This window comes from Dendropsophus ebraccatus, chromosome 1, assembly GCF_027789765.1.
Source record: "Dendropsophus ebraccatus isolate aDenEbr1 chromosome 1, aDenEbr1.pat, whole genome shotgun sequence".
NCBI lineage: Eukaryota > Metazoa > Chordata > Amphibia > Anura > Hylidae > Dendropsophus > Dendropsophus ebraccatus.
In genome coordinates this window covers 95,723,230-95,749,486 of record NC_091454.1, presented here as the reverse complement: position 1 = coordinate 95,749,486, position 26,257 = coordinate 95,723,230, and the positions used below count along the sequence as shown (strand labels likewise).

The 26,257-nt window shown below is 40.2% G+C and overlaps 1 protein-coding gene across 2 annotated transcripts in view; it reads right to left on the bottom strand.

Moving 5' to 3' along the window:
• Positions 1-26,257, bottom strand: part of SYT1 (synaptotagmin 1) — a 431,113-nt gene that overhangs the window by 174,799 nt on the left and 230,057 nt on the right. For both annotated transcript variants that reach the window (XM_069975616.1, XM_069975625.1), the window contains exon 6: positions 21,969-22,049. The gene's annotated coding sequence lies outside the window, so the exon portion shown is untranslated. The remainder of the gene's footprint in view (positions 1-21,968; positions 22,050-26,257) is intronic.

The following is a 26,257-nucleotide window of genomic DNA, read 5'->3' as shown; positions in this document are numbered from 1 at the left end:
CAGTAAGTCTGCCTACATGTTATATAAGCCATGTAATAGGCACGGATCTATGAGATCTAATTTCAGTGCCTGCATCATCCCATCTAAAATAAAATAAGTCCCTAAAGGCCCTATTACATCAAGCGATTATTGGCCATATTTGGCAGATTATTGGCCATTATGGATGATAATCGCTTGGTGTAATAGTTCCTGTTAAAGGCAACGATCAGCCGACATGCACAATGTTGGCTGACCCTTGTCTTTCAACAAACCGCCCTATGGGCTCCCCGGACAATCTTTACAGCACCTGGGGAGACCTTCCTGCAGATCCTTGTGCCCCCCCCCCGGCTCTTACCAACACGCTGTTGGCAGATGCAATAGCATTGGCAGCAATCGAGGAACAAGGAGCAAGTGAGCGTAGATCTGACAGGTTGGTGGTCACTTGCTCCCGAGCATTGGCCCGTGTAATAGGGCCTTAAGACTGCACTGCACTGTAATAAGTGAAATGATAAATCCTGTTGCGATCAGCTACAGTACACAAGAAGATATCACTCATGGAATGGGACTGTCCAGGGTAGACATTCTGTTTCATTTGTTTTCCATGTGTTTTTTATGTATTTCTTCCACACACAAAAAAAAAAGTGAAAACACTAGCAGGTAAAATAGATATGACAAACGACAGGTAGAAATGTTTCCCATGATAAAGTTAAATTATTATATTGACATTAATGCTGCCAGGACCTAGTGGGTATGGTCCTTATATTTTTAACCACTGTCTTACAATGGTTTAACTTTAAACTTTTCTATCCAAAATCAAGTAGAACTCACACTTTAGATGCTATTTATGACTACTGAAAATGCCGGTAAGCTATTGGGTACAAAGGTTTGTGGGACATATTACAGGAAACTACAGAAACATCCTGAATCACATCAAAAATATTCATTTTCACAATGATTGTTCTGAACTCAAAACATATTTTTAGTTCTCATTAGAATTATTCATAATTATTTCAGAATCACCACATTTTTGTTTAATTGTAGCATATTATTAAAGTATACTGTCCACAAGTTGCATTTAGGACTCTTTTATGCAAATGAAGAACATTCTAATGGACTTGCTAAAACCTCTGTAAGCTAATTAAAGTATAAATTGTAACTGTGCTTAGTGTTTCAATTTTCTAATTAACATACAGTTTATTAATAATTATGGATTTTATCTAAAATAAAGGCTCACTTTGCTCATAAGTGTTTATTATATATCTGCATAATCATCTATATTGCATTCCTCAGGCAGATTATGAAGTGTGCTTTATTTATCCAGCATCCAAATGACAGTGTGAAGTGTAATGTCTATAGTAATTAGTTTTATTTTCCAATTGCAACAAAGGTTTGTTGTTGGTGCTGTTACATCTGCTAATCACTATTATCAATGAATAATATATTTATAGAAAAGAAACAAATGAAGTAGTATAGTATAGCATTTTAATATTAAACATATTTTCATGTTTCCCCACCTTTAAAAAATGAGGAGTAATAGTATTTTTTAATGTAGGTAAACTTCAACAGTGAGAAACTGAATCAATTAAAAAAATCCATAACATCACATTGCATGATTTTTAACGAATTAATATGCCTATTATTGCATGAAATAAGTACAGTACTTGATCGCATACCAACCAACAATATGGCTGTCACAGACTTCTTAGTTTTTAATTAAGAAGCTTCTCCTACTCTGCACTCATTACCTGTATTAATTGCACCAGAAAAAAAAAAAGAAACACCTGTCCACACACGCAATCAATCACACTACAACCTCTCCACCATGGCCAAGACCAAAGAGCTATCTAAGGACACCAGGTACAAAATTATAGACCTGCACAAGGCTGCAATGAGCTATAGGATGATAGGCAAGCTGCTTGGTGACAAGGCAACAACTGTTGGCACAATAATTAAAAAATGGAAGAAACACAAGATCACTGTCAATCTTCCTTGGACTGGGGCCCCATGCATGTTCTCCCCTCATAAAAAAGGTCAGAAATCAGCCCAGAACTACACAAGAGGAGCTGTTCAATGACCTGCAGAAAGCTGAAAGATTAGCGTTAGTAACACCATACGCGGTCATTAATTAAAATCCTGCAGGACATGTAAGGTCCCCCTGCTCATACCAGAATATAGCCAGGCCTGTTTAAAGTTTGACAATGATCCAGAGAAGGCATGGGAGAAGGTCATGTGGTCAGATGGGACCAAAATAAACCTTTTTGGCATGAATACTACTTATCATGTTTAGAGGAAGAAGAATGATGCTTACAACCCCAAGAACACAGTCCCAAAAGTGAGGCATGTTATACTTTAGGTGTGCTTTTCTGCAAAGGGGACAGGATGAATAGGGTCCTGTATTGCGATATTTCAGCCAACAACCTCCCTCCCTCATTGAACACTGAAGATGAGTCGTGGCTGGTTCTCCAGGCATGACAAAGACCCAAAACACACACAGCCAAGGTAACTAAGGAGTGGATCTGTAAGAAGCATTTCAATGTCCTGGAAAGGGCCCTGACAGTCTCCGGACCTGAACCTGGTATAATTGCCTAGTATAATTGCCAGTGACAACCCGAAACCTGAAAGATCTGGAGAAGATCTTTATAGAGAAGTGGGAAAAAATCCCTGCTGCAGTGTGTGCAAATTTGATCAAGAACTACAGGAAACATCTGGCCTTTTGAATTGCAAACAAAAGTTTTTGTATGAAATATTAAGTTTTGTTTATTTTGTGTAACATGCAATAAAATACAAATTTTGAAAATTACAGACCTCTCCATTCTTTGTAGGTGGGAACACTTGCAAAATCGTCAGTGTATCAAATGCTTTTCCCCACTATACAGTATATAAGCCAGTGGCAACTGGGTCGTGTTGTGCAGGGCAGTAAATGGAGTACTAAGGAGCAAGGAAATGTAATACATTTTCAGCTCCCAAGAAAATCCTTCTGAGTAGCCATTCAAATGTGCCTTGACAAGGCAACCCATCGAATGAGCCCATCAGAACATGAGCCCTTTTATAGAAAGATAGAAAGACATTATAAGAAGTGGATCCTATGACCTAAAGTACATGTTCCTCTGAGGAGGAAGAATACAGCTCTGCAAACAGGGGTATCTTTTAGTGAGTATGCAGCTTCATTTTTTGTATTCTTGCAAGAAAGATTTAGGCACACAGGAAAGTAGATTACCACTTAAAACCAAGAACATTAAAACAGTCTGTCCCACCAAAGGAGAAAATAAATATAAATAATAGCCAGAGTGTTCTGCTATAATTTTACATAGGGCATGCATCATTATAAATAATTAAAATATTAAATTATTGATTGGAGTAGCCTACTGTATGTATATATGTTTCAGTTTTTATTTTTTCCAGCACATTTAAGCGAAACCATTTAGTGCATGAGTTAACAACATTAAGGATTCTGTTCCTTTTAAACTTTAAGTGAAGCTAATTTTCGGCTTGGCACTCTGAAGATCACCAATCACATTATTTATGTAAATAATTCAAATTTCTTGTCTATTCAAGCAACAAATGATCACATTTATGTTAGGTTTTATGAGGTAATATTATGTGTAATGGAATGTTAATATGACCCCAAATGTCCATAATGGCACACACGCTTCAGTAACAGTTAGCTTTTTAGCCTGATGTTAAATTTAAGCTTTGCAGGGTAAGCAGACTAGGATGAGTCATGTTCAAAGTCTTTTTATGCTGTACAAATATATTTGGACAAACTTTTTCGTTAACAATGCTGCAAATTCTGCTTTAGTAATAACTTAAAATGATGGTTTCAAGAGATTCTAATTCAGTGCACTTCTGCTGCTTCTATTTGGTATAAAAAGTCATTAGCAGATATGGTTTATATGGTTATCTGAAATGCTGTAATGCTGTGCAGTAGGAAATTTGTGCACAAGTAGGATATTTACATGCTAATGCCTAGACTTTCATGTGTTTTTTGCTGTATTATATAATATATCATAGCAGAAAATGACTAGTACCAATAGATAAAATGAAGTTATAGTTTAAATCAGTTATATAACTCACACTTTATGGCTATGTTCACACAACATAAAAATTTGAGAAAAGGTGCCCGATTTAGCTGACTGCAATGACAATGCATTGAAGTCAATGGGAAGACGGCTGTCCAATGCACACAATGCATTGCATAACGGACATTTTTTACTGTGGATGTCAAAATAATGAACATGATCATTATTTTCGGACGTCTTTTGCAAACAGCGGACATTTTTTATTAGTTGTTCACACGCAGTTTTTCTTTTGTCACCGTTCTTTCTCCGTTTCTACTATTAAATTCAATGGACTTTTCAATTAAGCAACATCCAAAGTCCTATTAGTAACCCCAAACTAGTATAATGTACAAACACCAGTCATTGCACTAAGGGGAGGCCAAGCTGCTAAATGATGTCTGTTATTTTAAACTTAGACGTTATTTTAAACAGAGCTGAAAAAACGTTGTGTGAACATAGCCTAACAGTTTTAACAATTTTCCAAAAAGTGACTAAAAAAGGAGAGAAAAAAAAAAACTGGTTAATCTGCTGCATTTGATAATTGACTCTGGTGGTCTCTTCCTCCATGTGGCTGAAAAAGCCAGTGATTGAATGCTGTTCATTTCAACAATGTAATTGATAAAATGGAGGTACTGGAACAGCAGTTGATAGGGGTGATTGAAGAATTTTTCAAGAATAGAAAGGTTTGAGGCTGCTGACAATATTCAGAGGATAACATAGACCCTCTTGGATACAAAAGAGAAGCATTTCTTTAAGAAATTAACAGGAAAGGCTTCTAATTATAGATGAGCAAACCTATTTAGTTTGGGTGAAACTCCTTCAGTTCAAGGCAATGTCTTATTCATGGGAAATGGTGATATGGTACCCTACCCCTGCACATATTTAGCTTGTAGATTACTTCCTCAGATTTCCCCCTGAGAAAGAAGTCTACATGCGAAACATGCATTGCAGTCAGGCACCGCCTCAGCATTTACCATGAGTAATACTGTGCAGAGACTCTGCCTCTATTATTGATTACATACAATGCCTTGTAGTACGGAGAATTATCTCTACTCATTGCAGTGCAGTCATACTAGGTAATGTTGAAGTACAAAGTTTTGTAATCACAATAGTGGAGTTATTCGGAAATTACAGTGATAATGTACAACTGATATTTTCTTTTTGCCCAGTGTGTGCCTCGTAAAGTATTGGGTCTTTCCTTGAATATGCATGATGATCATAATGCAATTGTAACTTTTTCAATTCAATTAATAAAATTATTGCTTTTTAAGCAAAGGAATGATATGCCCATGTGTTTTTGTTTATACTTTTATATGTGTGGTAAAAATTGGGGCCAAGTTTTAAAGATTTTACAAATAAAGAGAAAAATGTCTGCAAAATATGCATAATGCACAGATGACTGACCTTTATTGTGCACAGCTTTGCCGGTTATTTAACAACCTTATGATTTTGTGGGTTGAACCGACGTTAAGGTTTATTACATTCTGGAGTACAGTGACTTCCTATAACTTAGTGTAGTTAAGGAGACTGTGATAGAGATTAATGGACACAAACACCCATTAAGGGTAAATATAAGAAATTCTTACCAACAGAGAGTGATCATATAGATATAAACCTTAAAAAGTTCCATTTGTTAGTGTGTATATCCTCCACAGGATCAAATGGTTCAGGCTTAAAATTATATCAATACACTCAAGTACAATTGACTGCAATTCCCATTCTTTCCAAGCAATTTCCTTCTGTCTTTCTAGTCTACCCTTTAAATGATTATGATTGGGTTTTGCCAAAGAAACAGCCATGGTTCACAAAATGCTTTCTATTCTAACACCTCTGATGTTATATCCTTAGAAATCTATTTCATTAACGTTTACCTCTCATTCTGCATTACAATTACTTTCGGTAATTACTACCTGTGGTGGATTGCATTAGTCTGTATTGAGATGCGACTAGGAAAATTCCATCTCAAAGCAATTACATAGTCACATAAGTGTGCAATTATCTGTAGCTTTTTTCTCTTTCTTTAAATCTTACCATTGACATTGTGTTGCAAAACAGAAAATGTATAACTTGTATGGAAATCATTATGAACTCTGTGTCCTGTCATTAAAAACTATTCTGCAAACAAAGAATGTGGAAAATTGTGGACACTCTTCAATAATAGTATGTATGATTTATGTAACAACAATAAACTTTAAAACTATAGAAGTTTACTGTTTCAGTAGCTAACGTCTCTATAATTCTTTATTTGAGAAACGCATTGCAGATTTCCATTGTGGTTAATAATTCCCATAGTTCTCAGTCTATCAATTTCATTTACTGAAAAATTTCCATTGCAATAAATAAAACTTTTTCAAAGTTAAGGCTGGGTTCACACTACGTATATTTCAGTCAGTATTGTGGTCCTCATATTGCAACAAAAGCCAGGAGTGGATTGAAAACACAGAAAGGATCTATTCACACAATGTTGAAATTGAGTGGATGGCCATTTAATGGCAAATATTTGCTTTTATTTTAAAACAACGGCTGTTATATTGAAATAATGGCAGTTATTTACTGTTATATGACGGCCATCCACTCAATTTCAACATTGTGTGAACAGAGCCTTTCTGTGTTTTTAATCCACTCCTGGTTTTGGTTGCAATATGAGGACCACAATACTGACTGAAATATACGTAGTGTGAACCCAGCTTAAATGTAATAAAATAGTAATGTTTGGTGTTAAAGGGAATGTACTACTTTGTTTATATTTACTGAAACAATTGTTTATTATAATCTCTTTTATTGTCTAATTTAACATATTTGATTTCTTTTAGATGATTATGGGGCAGCCATCTGATGGCTGGGGGAGGCAGTTCCAATGATTTGATTTACAGAAGGCATCTGGACATAAGATATCTCAGGTAGAAAATGATTTATTGACTTCTCTTGGAGACTGCTGTGTGCATGCTCTGTGACTACTGCAGAGTTTCCTTTGCAGAGAGGGAGTCGAGATGCATCCATTACCTATTGTCAATGAGGGATCTTGTGCTATCTGTGTTCAGCTTATTATGATAATTAAAGTGGCTAAAAGTGATCTTTACAGAACAGGAAGAGCCATTTAATAGTGACATTTAATGCATTACATACCATGATGCAGCTAACTTGATATTGACACACCTTATGTTACTAAACAAGTCATATACAAGTCATAAAATTTACTGCATCTTAGTATGCAACACATTAAATGTTAAAGTTTAGATTGGCATACCTTGATGATCAGGTTGTAGCGATGGCCAGGTTTTATAAAATAAAAAAGGCAGGAGGAAGCTAAGATTTGCCCTCAAAACAGCTGTCACTGCCCACACAGCTTATAGCTGTCACTCCTCTCCTCCTTTGTGCACCGTATTATGGAATTAAGTAAAGAAAGAAAGGCAATGTATTGGTGAGTGCTGACTTATTCTCTACTCTACCCAGCTTGTGCCATAAAAAAGACATACTAAACAGAGATAATCAGAGTCATGCATCACAGCCTGGTGATGGAGCAGTATTCCGAGAGTGGGCAAGATGCCAAAGGTGTTACAGTCAAGATAGATTTTACATCCAAAGGAGGACTGATATACACAGTATAGTATACACAGACTGCTTATTTAACCCCTTAGTGACCACCAATATGGCATTTTACAGCAGTCACTAATGGGCCTTATTTTGACCCCATCTCCTTTTTATGGCACGCTCCTGCACCAGTATCGTGGGGGATAAGCTGTCAGTATGACAGCTGATCTCCCGCTGTAATTACTCAGAAGGTAGGATCCTGGGCTTCGGGTGGTTTAACCCTTTTACATGCCGCTGTCAAATTATGACAACAGCATTTAATGGTTTTGGTGGTGTACTTAATGGATCAGAAGTCCAGCAGTGTGGTCTGTAGTGCAATCAGGGGCCTTCTTAAGGTCCCTGGTTCTGCCATAGATATGCCTCTACACAGCCATGTTAAAGGTATGGTTTTGTAGATTGCCTGGCAGCGGATATATACAATACAGTGCATTACAGTAGTAGTGCAGTGTATTGTATCAGTGATCAGAAGATCACTAGTTAATATACACTAGTGGGGAAAATGTGCAATAAAACATAATTCAAAAAATACCCCTCCAAATAATAAAATGTAATGTATTCCCTTTACAAAATATACTGTTACATAAGCCAATAAAAAAAAGTATACATGTTTGGTATCACTCCATCTGTAACAACCCAAGTTATAACACTATATCATTTTTATAGCATGCTGAAAAGTTTAATATAAAAAAGTGAAAAATAAATTACATTTTTTCCACTATCCCTCAACAAGAAAGAAAACTACATTCAACAACTAAACTTCATTACATAACAGATACATTTACATAAATAAAGGGGTTGCCCAGGGGAAAAAAAAGAAATATATATATATATATATATATATATATATATATATATATATATAGTTTATCCCAAGTGAAAACAGCGGTATTCCCGTACAGACGCACAGTCCTCCACCAGGTTGGCTCGTACCCAGTACTTCATCCACAAAGAAAATAACAATTGAAGACAGCGTCTCTTAGAGTATCGAAAAAGTTTCTTCTTTTATTTAGCCATATGCGTACAAAAAATCAAACAACGTTTCGGCCCTTTAAAAAAGCATACTGAGCCTTTCTCAAGTATATGCATATACTTGAGAAAGGCTCAGTATGCTTTTTTAAAGGGCCGAAACGTTGTTTGATTTTTTGTACGCATATGGCTAAATAAAAGAAGAAACTTTTTCGATACTCTAAGAGACACTGTCTTCAATTGTTATTTTCTTTATATATATATATATATATATATATATATATATATATATATATATATATATACATATATATTTGTTTTTACGTATGGGAGGGTGGTATGGTATAAAAAAGAGGTCATATTCACCATCCCTGGTCAGCTATGCTGCGATGCTCCAGGTTTCCAATCTTTTCCTTGTTCCTGTGACGTATTGTTTCACCAGGAATTACCCTCTCAGCCAATCACTTGTCCTGTCTCAGTGTCTTGTCCTTGTCCTGTCTTTGGCTGAGCTGGAAGGTTTTATTGAGACACATGACATAGGATCAAGGAAGGAGTGGAGCAAGAGTAGACCAGGCGTGTTGGAGTGGGGGACCAACTGTGGTGAGTATGTCTTATTTTTTTTAATTTTTATACCATCTACAGCTATGTTAACCCTTTAAGGACCAGGCCCAAAATGACCCAGTGGACCGCGCAAATTTTGATCTTAGTGTTTTTGTTTTTCCCTCCTCCCCTTCTAACAGCTCCAGCACTTTCAGTTTTCTATCTACAAGCCATGTAAGTGCTTGTTTTTTACAGGAGTAGTTGTACTTTGTAATGGCGTCATTCATTTTACCATAACATGTATGATGGAATTCCAAATATATTATTTATGAAAATATAAATTGGTGAAATCGTAAAAAAGAATGCAATATGGTAACGTTTGGGGGGTTCCTGTGTCTACATAATGCACTATATGGTAAAAGCAACATGATATTATTACTCTATAGGTCAGTCCAAACACAACCATATGCAGGTTACACAGATTCTCTAATGTTATATATATATTTTTTTATGAAATCCTTTTTTTTTGGCAATTAAATATTAATAAAATGGGCCTATTGTGACACTTATAACAGTTTTATTTTTTCACCTACGGGGCTGTATGGGGTGTCATTTTTTCCACCATGATCTCTAGTTTTTATTAATACCATATTTGTGAAGATTGGACGTTTTAATCACTTTTTATTGATTTTTTAAAATATATAATGTAACATAAAATCGGTAATCCGCACACTTTTTTCCCTCTTCGTTCCGATCACGATCACAATGACGCTTGTTATATTTTAATAGATCGGACAATTACGCACGCTACGGTATATTATATGTTTATTTTTTTATTTTTATATGCTTTATTTATATAATGGGATAGGGGGGTTATTTCAACTTTTATTGGGGGAGGGGTTTTGGGGTAGTGTAATAGTGTTTTGAACTTTTTTTTTTTTTTACACATTTGAAGTCCATTTGGGGTACTTTTACATTCATTAGTTTGATTTCTACACTGATGATTGCTATGCCATTGGCATAGCATTGATCAGTGTTATCGGCGATCTGCTCATTGAGCCTGACTGTGCAGGCGTTTAAGGGGTTAATGGCATGCGGCAGCATGATCGCTGCAGCGTGTCATTACCGGTGAGGTCCTGGCTGCTCACTGCAGCCGGCCCCCACCTCCTATGAAGCGCGCTCCGTTCCTAGCGGGAGAACCACCCAGGACGTACAGTTACGTCCACGGTTGTCTGGTGAGAGACTTCCATGACGTAACCCTACGTCCTGGGTCGTCTAGGGGTTAAAATGTTATTTATGGACAAAAGTATTAACAAAAAAAAAGTTGGACATGAAAGGCCACTTCCATTGTACACAGCCAAATCCTAATTGTATAACAAAGAAGAGGCATGTAATTGTGAATAAAATACTCCATATATCATGCTATATCTCATTCATGGAAAAATTAGAATGAATAAGCATATGAAAAAAAATAACACATGGTGTGAAAGTTGTCTACCAAAGAACATCCAAAATGTTTACCTTTAGAAAATTGAGTCTATAGTATGTAATGTATTAACCCCTTAAGGACCGGGCCTAAAATGACCTTAAGGACCGGAGCAAATTTTATGAATATGACCTGTGTCACTTTATTCATTAATAACTTCGGGATGCTTTTACCTATCCGGCTGATTCTGAGATTGTTTTCTCGTGACATATTGTACTTCACATTTCTTGTAAATTGGAGTCGATACTTATAACGAATCTTTATGAAAAAAACCAAAATAACGTGAAAAATTGAAAAAAAATGCATTTTTCCAACTTTAAACCTTTTCTGCTTATACAGAAAATGGTTATGCCACATAAATTATATATTAAATAGCATTAGCAACATGTCTACTTTGTGTTGGCAGCATTTATTAAACTATATTTAATTTTTTTTTAGACAATAGTAAGCGTAAAACATTAGCAGCAAATTTCCAAATTTTCAGTAAAATTTCAAAATCAGATATTTTTAGGGACCTGTTCAGGTTTAAAGTGTATTTGAGGGGCCTGTATGTTAGAAAGCCCCACAAAGCACCCCATTTCGGAAACTGCACCCCCGAAACTCTGCAAAAGCAGATCCAGAAAGTTTTTTAACCCTTGGAGTCACAGAAATAAAAGCTAAGTGTGTAAGAAATTTGAAAATTTTAATTTTCTGTGCAGAGATTTTATTGCAATCCAATATTTTTCATAATTATAAACTTATTACCAGAGAAATGCACCCCAATATTTATTGCCCCGTTTCTTCAGTTTATAGAAATACCCCATATGTGACCCTATTGCGCTATTTGACGCAACCACAAGCCTCAGATATAAGGGAGCGCCTAGTGCATTTCAATGGCTCCGTTATATTTGGTCATTTCTGACTGTATCATTTCAGCTTGGCAGAGGCTCTGGGGTGCCAAAACCTAAAAAACACCACTAAAGGGACACCATTCAGAAAACTACACCCCTCAAGGAATGTAACAAGGGTTGCGGTGAGCATCTGGACCCCACAGGTGCTTCACAGATTTTCCCAACAATATGGCGTGAAAAAAGACAAAAGTATTTTTTACACTAAAACGTTTTTCATTTTCACAAAGGGATAAAAGGAAAAAATAAACACAAAACATGTAGCGCAGTTTCTCCCGAGTACGGAAATACCCCACATGTGGACATAAAGTGCGAAGCGGGCGCAGGACGAGCCTCCAAAGGGAAGGAGCGCCAATTGGCTTTTGGAAGCTGGATTTCACTGGAATGGATTTCAAGGGCCATGTCGCATTTACAGAGCCCTCGTGCTGCCAAAACACTGGAAACCCCCCACAAGTGACCCCATTCTGGAAACTACACCCCTCAAGGAATCTAACAAGGGGTGCAGTGAGCATATGGACCCCACTGATGACGGGCACAAATGTGGAACAATGTGACATGAAAGTGAAAAATTTCATTTTTTCACTTTCACGGCACAAATGTGCCCGTCATCAAGGGGTCCATATCCTCATTTCACCCATTGTTAGATTTCTTACGGTGTGTAGTTTCCAGAATGGGATCACTTGTGTTGGGTTTCCACTGTCCTGGCAGCACAAGGGCTCTGTAAATGCGACATGGCGTTCATCATCCATTCTAGCCAAATCCAACCTCCAAAATCCAAATGGCGCTCCTTCCCTTGAGAGGCTTGCCCTGCACCCACATGGCGCTTTATGTCCACATGTGGGGTATTTACGGACTCGGGGGAAATTGCTCTAAACATTTTGTGTGTTTTTTTCTCTTTTAACCCCTTGTGAAATGATAAATTCAAGGCTAGACCAACATTATAGTGTAAAAAATGTAATATTTCATTTTCACGCCACATTGTTCCATATTTGTGCCCGTCACCAGTGGGGTCCATATGCTCACTACACCCCTTGTTACATTCCTTGAGGGGTGTAGTTTCCATAATGGGGTCACTTGTGGGGGGTTTCAACTGTCTTGGCAACACAGGGGCCTTTTAAATGCAACATGGCCCCTCGAAATTCATTCCAGCCAAATCCAGCCTCAAAAAACCAAATGGCGCTCCTTCCCTTTGGAGGCTTACCCTGCACCCGCATGGCGCTTTATGTCCACATGTGGGGTATTTCCGTACTCAGGGGAAATTGCTCTACAAATTTTGCTTTTTTTTAAATTTTTTAGCCCCTTGTGAAAATGAAAAAATCAAGACAAGATTAATGATTTAGAGTAAAAATTTAAAACAAATTACACAAAATGTTGGTCTAGCCTTGATTTTTTTCCATTTCCACAAGGGGTTAAAAAAGAAAATAAATGCAAAGCGTGTAGGGTAATTTCCCCTGAGTACGAAAATACCCCACATGTGGACATAATGTGCCATATGGGCACAGGGCAAGCCACCAAAGGGACAGAGTGCCATTTAGAGGCTGGAATGGAGGATGGAGGCCATGTCGCAATTACAAAGCTCCTGTGCTGCCAGGACAGTAGAAACCCCCCACAAGTGACCCCATTCTGGAAACTACACCCCATAAGGAATCTAACAAGGGGTTCAGTGAGCATATGGACCCCACTGGTAACAGGCACATATGTAGAACATGTGCCGTGAAAATAAAAAATACAATTTTTTTCATTTTCACGTCCCAAATGTGGCCATCACCAGGGGTCCATATCCCCGCTGCCCCCCTTGTTAGATTCCTTATGGGGTGTAGTTTCCAGAATGGGGTCACTTGTTGGGGGTTTCTGCTGTCCTGGCCGCACAGAGGCTTTGTAATTGCATCATGGCATCCTCTAATGGGAATGGCGGCCATACCTATTTAGCTGGGGAAAAAGGGACCATTCTAATTTATTTGGGGGTATTAGGCCAATTATTAGTTTATAAGGTTGAAAATGACAGGTGTCCATCAAATTCAACCTGTGTTGATCCAGAGGAAGGCAAAAAACCCTCGTAAGGCAGACGACAGTAGCCTCATCACAGGGAAAAAATTCCTTCCCGACTCCATAATGGCAATCAGAATAATCCCTGGATCAACGTGACCCCTGAAATAGGAATAAGGGACAGAATTTAGATAATGTAGAACCCCAGTGACGTGTGGTGCGCCTTGAAGCAATCCAGTATGCAGAGGCCAGGGTGATCAGGACAGGCGTCACACTGGAAAATGTTGTCCTTCCTGATCCCCCTGTTACACCACACTCTGCACTTCTTCTGGGGTCTCCCTTTCTCCAGTGTGGGGGACGTCACCTGGAAAATGTTTTCCTGGTGCGATACGGGGTCCCACATATCCAGTAGCGCTGGGTCCACTCCATGGCTGCAAAATATTAGGGCGCTATTACTACTTCTGATATGTTCGGATAGTGCCGCAAGCTACAGGGCAGCGAGGGACCAGAAGAGGGGGTGCTGGTATAAAAGTTATCCCCGTACAGGTGGTAACCTTTATCCAGCAGTGGGAAGATCAGTTCCCGAACGATCTTCCCACTAACTCGGAGGATTGGGGGGGAGGGGGCATCTGGGGGCTGGATTCGGGTGTCCCTTCCTTCATACACTCTAAGTGCACGTGCACACTGCGGAATGGCGAAGGATAACCCTTTGTGCATTCCGCAGCTGGCACCAACCGGCAGACTGATGCAGGCGCGCGTCTCCGTCCGTGTCATAGACTCCATTCTATGCACGGGCAGATTCTGCTCTCCGTCAAATGTGTTCATTCTTTGGACGGACGATCGAATCCGCCCAAGCATAACATGGAGTCTATGACACGGGTGGAGACGCGCGCCCGCATCAGTCTGCCGGTGGGTGCCAGTTGCGGAATGCACAAAGGGTTATCCTTCTCCATTCCGCAGTGTGCACGTACCCTAAATCTGTAAGTGTACCCTGAGGTACTCTCACAGAGTTTGTAGAATTTCACGCCATACCGTCATCTCTTATTGGGACGGTACTGGCGGAAAACATGTGTCTGGGGGGCAGCGTACGCTACGCTACCCCCAGATACGTCATTGGATGATGAGGATGAGGATGAATGGAGGAACGAAGGACCCCCAATTCATCCTCACTGGCTGTTTCGGTGTCGGAGGCAATAATAACGTTTGCGTCCGACACCGAAAACACCCTGGGGGCCATCTTTATACGGGGATTGGTATATGGGGTATGTAGTGGTGTAGTGTAAAACTTTATTCCGTGTAGTGTAATGGTGTTTTTTACATGTTTTTTTAACATTAAAGGACAACTCCGGCGAAATTTTTTTTTGGCTTATTTAACACACATTACAAAGTTATATAACTTTGTAATGTGGTTAAATACCCGGTCTGGCCCCCTTCCCCCACTTTCCGACCCCCGACCCCCCACCCCGGAAGTTAAAGAATATATACATTACCTATTACGGTCGTCACGGTCCTCTTCTCTGGTGTCGGGTGATGTCAGAGCTGGGGGCGGTCCGGGTCTTCTTCCTCCTCGGCGTCTTCATTGAGAGTGAATGGGAGAGAAAAGGCTGCTGGTGCACATGCGCACCAGCAGCCTTTTCATTGGCTGGAGCGCATCACATGGCTTCCAGCTTGCTCAGCCCTGATTGGCTGAGCTTGCTGGAAGCCATGTGATGCGCTCCAGCCAATGAAAAGGCTGCCGGTGCGCAAGCGCGCTGGCAGCCTTTTCTCTCTCATGGACCCGGAAGAAGGAGACATCGCTGGACGGCGGACGCAGGTGACGGTGAGGCGGACGGCGGGCGAATGGAGTGGCGATCGTCACCGGAGGGATGGTGAGTATGGTGTCTGTGTGTGTCTGTGTTTTTTTTTTTTTGGGGGGTCCCGCCGGAGTTGTCCTTTAAGTATAAAAAAAAAAAAACTACGCCAAGAAAGGAGTTGCTGATAAATGCCGCACTTATGTGCGGCACTTATAAGCAGACCGTGGCTGTAGGATATAGGAAAAAAACACTCTACGTCAAAAAGGAGGAGTTGCTGATCAGCGGCGCACTTACGTGCGATGCTGATCAGCACTCAGCGGCGATAGGGTGCGGAAAATAGAAAAAAAAAATTGGGAAAAAAAAAAAAATCTTTCTTCAACCCTATAGCTACTGATATGTGTATTATATACACTTATCAGCCGCTAGGGGGCAGTAGAACGCCAATTCCGGAAAAAGCCGAAGTTTGACGACGCTGGAGCCGATGATTACCGATGGGGACCGCCGGAAAAAGACGAAGACGAAGACGAGGACTCTTTCGGAACCCGGAAGACGCGTTCGGAACCCGGAAGACGCGATCGGGACGCTGGATCCGGTGAGTATGGGTCAATACCTGCTCTGGACACCTCAGCTACCTAGCTGAGGTGTCCACAGCAGGTATTTAACCCTTTCATGGGGTACTTATATCGCCGTGATTGGCCGGCCCCGCCTGGCCGGCCGGTCCCGGCGATCGGGACGTGGCACCGTGGCCACCGTTACTTTTAACAGTAATGGCGGTCGGTGTCGTCCTCGGACAGCACCGACCGCCATTGCTTTCCGGGCCATCGGGTCACCGATGACCCGGAAAGCTGCAGATCGCCGCCATATGCTGATCTGAATTGATCAGCCAATAGCGGCGATCGTCAGCACGGGAGGGGTTAATCACCCCCCGTGCCGACAAGCAGGGATGGCCTGCTATACATTATACCGCGGGCGTAAATGTACGCCCATTTGCGTTAAGGCACGGGTTTTGGGGGCGTACACTTACGCCCGCGGTCGTTAAGGGGTTAAATACATAGAAGAGCTCATAATTTTTCCAACACTGTGTTTGGAATACTGCATGCTAACCGGAGTGGATACTTTGCTCCACCAGAAAATCTTCTCTTTAAATTGCATCTTCTGATTGCTTTCAATGTTCCCAGTGAGATGACAGTGAGGTCCTGAATTGTGTCAAGATAAGTGCCTTTCCCTACATTCATCTATATCTCATATCAGAACAGAAATTGACTCACTTTCCTGTCTCCCTGTAGTAAAAATATATTTTGGGAACACACAGTCTCAAAACACTTTGCTGTGTGTGTATCATAGTTGTTCTGTAAAGAGGTCCCAAAATATGGCAACATACGGATGTTTAAACAACTGCACATCCAAGCATTCAGGAAATACACTAAGCCACATAGGGGCACATTTATCAAAGATGTACCCCTGGTGTACCTCTTAGAAAAGTGAGGCAAGGTGGGAAGGAGGCTCAGCCTCCTCTCGTGTCTAGAAAAAGGCGTAAGGAGGAGGAAATCTATACTTGTTTAGGAGCAGGTGTAGATTTCTGTGCAGGTCCCACAGGATTTACCAAGAGTTGGGTGCCTCTTAGTAAACAGGGTAATTGGGGATGGGGCTTGAACTGTACCCCATTTTGTCTACATAATAGTGGCAGTCATAATGCTCCCATCATGGAGTAACTGTAGCAATGTTGGCTCCCATAGCAGTGCCAGCAACAGTGTCTGTATCACAGTGAGAGCTGGAGATATGACAGTGTGAGTCACAGTATCTATATATTTATTATCAACCTGCAGTTTACTTATACTACTGGAATGTACATATATTACTTTAATAAAAAAAAAATTATAATAATATTGATTTCGGTTTTTGAGCCATACAACAAAGACCACTGGCAGGCAAAGTGAATCAGTTTTCTCATTACAGCATTTTTTCTCATTACCACCTTGTTGGTCAGGGGTAATTTAAGCACATTATAACAGATCACAATTTTTACTATGATCCTTGAAAATTTACTGTAATCTCTAATGCCAGTGTAAAGGCTGAATTTACTCACAGTATTCTGAGCCTTACTTTGGGCTTTTCTTTGATCTTGATTTAAAAAAAAAAAAAAAATGGTAGCGGAAATGACACACATAAAAAAACTATAAGGGAAAGATGTGCATCTTTTTCTGTGTTTTAGATCCACTTCAGGTTTTGGTAACAATTCTGACAAAAATGACACCAAAATAAGGTTTAAAATTTTGTATGTGAATCTAGCTTTAGTTAGAGGCAACATACAATAAAGTGGAAGGAGGTAAAAATCATAATAAATGCATCATTCTTTACGCTTAAGGATTCTCAATTCTTGTTCTGCCTGAGCCGCAACTTTTGTTGCAGCTCATTTCACCATGAATAAGTGCTTGTTACTCAAGTCGAGCATTCAAGTGCTTAACTTAAGTAATGAACCCCATTAAAATAAATGGGAGACTTGAGAATTGAGTCTCTGCTAAACAGGGGGCACCAGTGTACCAGACAACAGTACTACCATACGGTTCTCTCCCTGCTCTGTGTCTATGTGAAGAGACATGCCCCATAAACTTCCATCATGCGACCGTCTCCTCGTGAGAGGACTGTGCAGAATCTGACATCTCCTGAATTGTTATTCCACTTGAGGTGTGAGCATTCAGACTATGACCGATCAAAACGTTTGACATGTCTCTAACTTGTCAAAAGTTTTGGGGGGGGTTTTTGTGACACAACCGCTTTACAAACACACTGCTTTTTAAAATTACTGGCACACAATTTCCCATTAAACATACTAAGTGCAAAAGTGACACAAAGTCTCTACGTACTGCTTTTTCACAGCATTTATATCACTAAAAAACTAAAAATTTACTTAAATTTTTCATTGGCACTACCACTGCTCTCCCTGCAGTGCTGCTTTAACTACAACTATTGTGCTTTGTGTGTATACAGTGTATCTATTTAACCCCTAGACGACCCAGGGTGTACCTGTATGTCCTGGGCCGCCTAGGGGTGTTCAAAGTGGGCCGCACGCCGCATGTAGCGTGTCCGCTAATTACATATTCAGATGCAGCTGTCAAAGTTGATAGCTGCATCTGATTACTAAATGCAGCCTTATCCCTGGTGTCTAGTGGGGGGATCGCGCCCCGCGCGACACGATCCCCGTGTCTGGTACCTCTGCGCCAAAATGCCGATGATCCCGACTCAGCACTCGGTTGTTTTTGCCTGCAGCAGCCGAAAGCAATCGAGTGCCGATCTCATGGATCTATGCAGTATAACTATCCCCTAATAAAAGTTTGAATCACCTCCTTTTCCCATGTTATAAATAAAAATAAATAAATAAACGTGTTTAGTATCGCCGCGTGCGTAATCACCCAAAATATTAATTTATTATATTCCTGATCTCGCACGGTAAACGGCGTAAGCGCCAAAAAATCCCAAAGTGCAAAATTGTGCATTTTTAGTCCCATCAAATCCAGAAAAATTGTAATAAAAAGCGATCAAAAAGTCGCAAATGCGCAATCAAGATACCAATACAAAGTTCAGGTCATGGAGCAAAAAATTACACCTCACACAGCCCCATTGATTAAAGGATAAAAGCGCTATAAGCATGGGAATAGAGCGATTTTAAGGAACATATTGTCAGGGCCCCTGGGAACAAAGACACAGGACAAGTGGGCCTTATAGCTAACACCCCCCATGCTGTCCCTACCTACTTGCAGTGCAGGTCCTAAATGACCGTTCACAACTGGGCGGCATTACCTACACTGCAGTAAGTGCAAACACAGACAAGACACAGTACAGGAACAAGGTACAATGACAGTAGACCAAGCAAAGTCACACAGAAGGACAGGACCAAGAAGGCAGCAAGGAACAGGGGACCAAACTAATGGAGGACAAAAGCCAGAGATGCAGCAAGGTAATGGTAGAGCCAAAGCCAGAGATACAACAAGGTAACGGTGAAGCCAAAGCCAGAGAATGCAGCAAGATGAACTGGGGACAGCGCAAGGAACACTGAGGACTAAGGGAGAACACTGAACCAAAGGACAAAGAAAGGCAATAAACAAGCAAAGGGATCAGGAAACCAGGGAAACAGGCAGTATAGCAAAGGCTGGATCTAGCAGTACAGACTAGCTGGACAAGGCTATCAAGAGCCCAGAGTGAAGGGAGAGACCAAGCTATAAGGGAACAGAAGTCCCGGACTCCAAGCTGATAGGCTGAGCAGAAGAACACACAAGAGAATCACAAAAAGCCAGAAGTGAGGAGACCTGTCAATCACAACTCAGCAGACACAATTAGTGAATAGACCACAAGAAGGAAAGTGCAGGGAGAACTCAGAAAACATGGACCGGATCACAGAAGACATAAGAAAAGAACAGAAGAAAACCAGGCACGGACTTAATGCCAAAAGTGCAGCCTTTGGCGCAGAGGTCGAATCTTCGCAACAGAGGGTGGCACTGATGCCTTTTCAGGCGCGATCACGACACATATATTTGTTAACAATGGTTTGAAATTTTTAAAAGCCATCAAATAAAATAAAAGTTATACATGTTACATATTGTTGTTATCGTAATGAGTTAAGGAACATACTGTACATAACAAGACCGTTTTACCCCAGGGCAAATGGCGTAAAAACAAAAACCCTCCAAATAAAAAAAAAAGTGTTTTGTTTTTTTTCAATTTCACCACACATTGAATTTTTTCCTGCTTTTGCAGTGTGCTTTATTAACAAATTCAGCCCGCCATTGCAAAGTACAATTAGTGGCACAAAAAATAAGGGCCCATGTGGGCTTCTAGGTGATAAAATGAAAGTGCTATGGCCTTTTAAACGCTACAATTGAAATTGGCCCGGTCCTCTAAGGGTTAAAATTGTTATTCTTTTTCAAATTTCTTACTCAATACTGGCATACTGGTAGCAGTTTTTTTCTAAAACATCTACACTTACATATATTCCCTGTGAAGATTGAACATTTACATTCAGTTACATTCGGTAACTGCACCATCATTAACATGCTGTCACTTTCTAGCTTTCTATGACTTGCTTGATTACCATAAACAGATACACGAAAGCAAATATATTACAGACACACAAACACAATTTCAAGCTTTAATAGAGAGTAAAAGAAAATAACTGTAAGTATTCAAGCATGCACATAAGAGTGCATCAAATTTATATGTAAAAAAGCTAATACTGATTCCTTAGAATTTTAACAATCTGATTGTTTTTTGTTTAGTTCTTTGGTTTGCCACAAGTTGTGACAGTATTTCAATAACTTATTACAATGTTATACATAACCTCTATAAATTACAATACCTGCGGTATATAATACAAGTGAACTAGTATACTATATTACTTTGTGGATTAATCTTCATGATAATAACTTTCTCATCATTTCCATAAAACAGGCTGTATTCCCCCCCCCCTCGATTATAGTATCATTGTAATAAAGTTTGATATCTAATAAACCCATAATATCTTTTCTGTATCAAGGACAATTTAATCATTAGCTACTTCAAGTGTAGGGATATGCTTTTACCTGTTACTAAGGAGCGATCTTTGTAAATATGTAGCAAAGTGAACCAGTCTGATCCCGAGGTGCAAACCTCAGACCAGTACTTGATGTTCATTAATCACTGAACAATGATACTGACATTTCTGTAGAGCTTCTCTGAGCTTTAAAAGTAGAAACATTCACCTAGAATTTATATACAGTGCTTGAGACACATTATCTTTCCAAGTCCTTACCAATGCTGCTCACGTCTAGTACAAGACAGCTACTAAAACCCATTCAAGGGCATTCCCCAAGAAACAGTATGCTAATTTCATATCTCAAGCTGCTGCTGGCTAAAACTGAGCCCAGATGTATATCCCAGCATGATTCTCAAACAAGGCAGGTATCTGTATGATATGATTTAGTACATAATGGGGGCATTTTACATTTAATATCCTTGAAAAACTTCAGATTTCCTTTTGTTATAATATTAAAATAAACCTATGACATAAGATATTTTAGAAACATCATATGCCCCATGTCATGTGGGTATAGGATCAGCTACATGACTGGCTCAGTTCTGCTGTGTCATACAGCTATTGGCTTTGCTACTTGACTGGCTTAGCTCTGCTGTGTCATGCTGTTATTGGCCCTGCTACAACATTGACTGACCTCTGCTACATCATGTAGGTATCGACTCTGCAACATCACTAGCTCAGCTATGCTGTGTCATGCGGGTATAGGCTCTGCTACATCACTGGCTCAGCTCTGCTGTGTCATGCAGGTATCGGCTCTGCTACATCACTGGTACAGTTCTACTACATCACTGACTGACCTCTGCTATTAATAATGGTAAAGAACATTGCTTGGTTACCATGACAATCTTACTCATGTCAGTGAGACAAAATCATCAAGGACCTTCCTTCTTTTACATCTTCTATTGGCTAATAGTGGACATGTGACTGTGTGGATGTTGTCAGTCATTGACTGACAAGAACTTATAATTTCTATTGGCTGCTATATTTGATATGTGCTGTGATTGGCTGTTAGTGCTATACAGTGTGGTCATTATTTCCTATGGGAAATTAGGGTTTTTTAAACATAAATTTCTTAAAAACAACAAATCCGATCAAAACCAAAAATATATAGCACACCTGTCACTGCCGAAGGGTTTCGAAACGCAGTTTTAACTAAGTCCGTGCGCAAAGCGGTTGGAGCTGTATTAATGGCAATAGCTGGAGGAAGAAGCAGAAGAAGAAAAAGAATACGGATTACAATATAGTTCTTTTTCAAGCACTATAATAAATATGTTCAACAACCCTACACCTCAGGGTTTTAGTTTCCCAAACCGGCAGATTTATTGATGTCTCATGCCCTTAGTAAATCCGATGGTTTTTCTACATGACAAAATAAAACCTGACTTTCCCGCCAAACTAGAGATGGCTGATTTCTAGAATGGAAAAAACTGTCAAAAAAGAGGATTTATTTAATAAATATGTCGGTTTTGGCTAGTAAAGGGACATGCCCATGACACACCCACTTTTGGTTTTCAAGCACAAAATGGCAAGTGTGTTGGTTTTTAGAGGTTTTTGTGGAGCACAATATTAGTAAATTAGGTGAAACAAGAAACTGAGAAAAAATTTACGGTAAAGAAAAGTTAATTTGATAATGGAAAACTATTAATAAATCAGCCCCTATATTTTTGATTAGTCCTAGGTTTGTAATAAACCTTATGGCTGCATAGTTGTATTTACATGTAAACAGCTTCTTGATATGCGACATAAGGCATCTTAACATTCTGTATGCCATTTAAGAAACACAGCTAGGACCCCATTTTAAACAGTGACATGTAATATATTGTAAAGGTGGAAGACTCCCACAACATCTAAGATAACAGCAAAGTTCTATTACATCTGATACAGAGAAGGCAATGTTTCGACCATCAAAGGTCTTTGTCAAGCGTTTGCTGCTTAATAAAGACCTCAGACAGTCAAAACCTTGCCTTTTCTGTATCAGATGTTGTAATAAAACCTGAACTTTGCTGTTATCTTACAGGCTATGTGAGTCTTCCATGTACCATTATGGGGGCAATTTTCAACTTTTTCACCCATTGCAATATCCATTTTTTTTAATGCAGAAGAAAACAGGCACAACAAAAAGCTTTTCCCTTATATGTGCATGTTCAATGTACCTACTCCAGTGTTTGTATTTGCCTTATTTGAACTACCCAGCTCTGTTAATAGCATTTTTAATGATACCAGGATTTATGAAGCCAAGAATATGGTAGTCTGCAAATCTTGCTGTCAAAAATACTAGAACCTTGCAGTAAACCATTCAGACTCCATTATAAACTAATGAGATCTATCAGGACCTGTCTGAAAATATATCCATCACATCTGCCACAACTCTGTTATGAAGGAGTAGGTCATATCTGGGTAGAGAGGACATATACATATATATATATATATATATATCTTATTCAAAAAGGATGGTAAAAAAAATTGCTTGCTCCATTGTGTGAACTGGCATTTCATTTTTTTGCAGCGCCGCTAGCGATCCTGGCCGTAGCGTATACTATGGGGGACATGTATCAAGCAGTGTACCTTGTTCTCCTTATCATTTTTTGGTGTATGTGTGATGTGCACAGACCTTCGTCAGATTTACTAAACAGTGTTGCTCGGTGTATGTGTGAATATAACAGCTTGCGCCTGCTTTTTTTCCTTCTTGACTTGTGTGGGCGTGGTTATTCTTAAGAATTTTCTTAGCTGTGATTTATCGTGTGCGCATTTTGGAATATTCGCATATTTATTCGCATCTGTACTCCAGTCCCAGGGTAGCGGAACTTTCCTAACTAAGGTCAATTCATGAGTACCTGCTGTAAAATGCGCAGTGCCAGGGAAGCTATGGCAGGTGATTTATGAACCAACATGCGAATATTCATAAATACTTGACTAGGCTGCAAACATATAAGCCAGTGCACAGTGATAAAAATATTCACAAAAAAAGGTGCAAATGATAAATGTCCCATTATGTGTATACACTCCAGCTGGGATTCCCTCAGCTGCAGCACAATGTAAGTTCAGTAGTAATCACGGCCGTTGCTGAAAACGTTGCTGGTGCTCGTGGGGGACAAAGCAACATCGGTAAATCTTTCTTATGCGTTTTTTATAATATTGATTATAGTATTCACTTGCACTAATTATATGGCACTTTAGCACTTTATGTAATTTAATTTAACTTTTTAAAACTTCACAAAATGTATTATTATATGTTGTTCATACATTGCCCTACTTTTATGAAATGTTATCATATATTGTTGCACTGTTACTTAGGCACTGAAATTAGGGCAATGTCACTTTAGTCAGCTTATCTTATATAATGCACTTTTTTTATAATCTAAATAAGTCAGGGCTTTTTCCCTATAATGATATATAGATAGATATCCATTCCATAGCTTTTGAATATTGAACGGACCTTTGTTCTGTGATAAAATCCAAGCCCTGTTTTCATCCCCCTTTTCGGAGTGAGCATGTGGGTGGTGCGAGTGTGACCATCTCTCTCTCTTGGCGCTTTGCACAATGTGCGCATGACCGAAGGATTATCTTCCGGGTTATGCGCCTCAGCTAGCTGCCGTAGGGGGTCGGACGTGATTTCCGCATGACCTATGCGCTTGTGCCATGACAGATCTTACCATATAAAAAGAGCCCTCATTAGGTATACATACAGCGCCGCCTGAGGAAGATACGAATCGTGCATTAGGTGTCATGAATGTGCCTGTGCCGAACTCCGTGCGCCCCTTGGCTCGTGCTGCGCGCCTGAGATGACGCTGATATTCATTGTTTTTGTATGTTTGTGCAGTGTCCTGAACCCTGTCTGAACACTGCTCTATTTCCTTCTGTGTTTCTTCAGCCACACCCGCTTTGCCTGAGATACTCCTGGCCACTCCGGAGTTAACTCTGATGCTGGTTAGCTAGTCTGATAGACTGTTCTCCCTGCCAGTCAGGTTGCTCTTGCCCCAGGTGTTCTGAGGAGATCAGGGGTCTGGTCCAATCAGCTTCTGCACTGGACCTCTGGTCTCCTATATAGTGTCTGCCAGCCTGCCTCTCACTGCCGGATATTGAGCTTGTCTCAGCCTGCTTCTGCCTCTGTTTAGCTCTGTTTATTCTGACTACTTTGCCTTGTATTCTGACTATCCCTGCTAGCTGCCTGCCCCTGACCATACTGCCTGTTTATTGACCTTGCTTTTTAGATTATTCTAGTCCCAGCTCCCCTGATCCTGGTTCTGCCTTCCCTGCCCTTTCCTTCCTCTGTTGTTGCTGCATTTTCTGACCTTCTGCTTGTTACTGACTTCCCGCTTGTCTTTCGATTTTGTACCTCGCTGCCCGTGTGTTACTGACTTGGCTTGTTGACTCCTCTCTATTGTGTTCGTTTGTCTGTCTTGTCTTTGTGTCCCACCTAGCCAGTGTAGGGACCGCCGCCCAGTTGCTCGCCGCCATCTTAGGGCGGATTGTGGCAAGTAGGTAGAGGACAGTGGGCGGGGCTGAACTTAGGGCTCACTGTCTTGTATTGTCCAGCTATCCGGTTCCTGACAGAATATCCGGCCCAATATATATACTGCCCCCTCTGGTGCCATGGCTACTGTGGAAGATCTTGCTACCTGGGTGGAGGGGGTGTCAGGCCTTGTGGTCAAACTGGCCAACCAGATAACTCAGTTAATGGATTTAAACCTGGTGGCTAAGATTAAGGCGTTGTCTTGCCTGGTTGATGATCTTGCTAAACAGCTTCAAATTTTGTCTGCCAACCAGAATAATGCTGTGGTAGCGCCCCCAGTGGTGGAAAATCCTAGAAAACCGGTCATGTTGCTCCCTGATAGATTTTCTGGTGATATAGAAAAGTTTGAGTCCTTTAGGGGTGCTTGCATGTTGTTTTTTCGGATCAATCACTTTCCTTCTGAGCAGGAGAAGATTGGTATTGTGGTCTCACTACTTCAGGGAGATCCTCAGGCTTGGGCTCTTAAAATCCCTTCTGAGGCAGAGGAATGGAGTAGCCTGGAGAAATTCTTTTTGTCCCTGGGTACTATATATGCTCAACCAGATCATAAGGCATTGGCAGAGAATAAGCTACTCTCTCTCCGTCAGGGTAAGCGACCAGCAGAGGAATATTGTTCTGAATTTAGAAAATGTTGTGTGATGACTACTTGGTGTGAACCGGCTTTAAAGGCTTTCTTTAAGCAAGGATTGGCAGAGGGCATTAAGGATGCCTGGGTAGGTCACCCAGATCCACCAACCCTTAAAGAGACCATGGCTTTGGCCATTTCTATTGACCACAGACTACGTGACAGAAAGAGGGCGAAAGCTAACTCTGACCTCTTCCAATCTTCCACTTCTCCTGTTCAAAAACCTTTCCTCCCCCCTGTTGTCTCAGAGGAGGAACCTATGCAGCT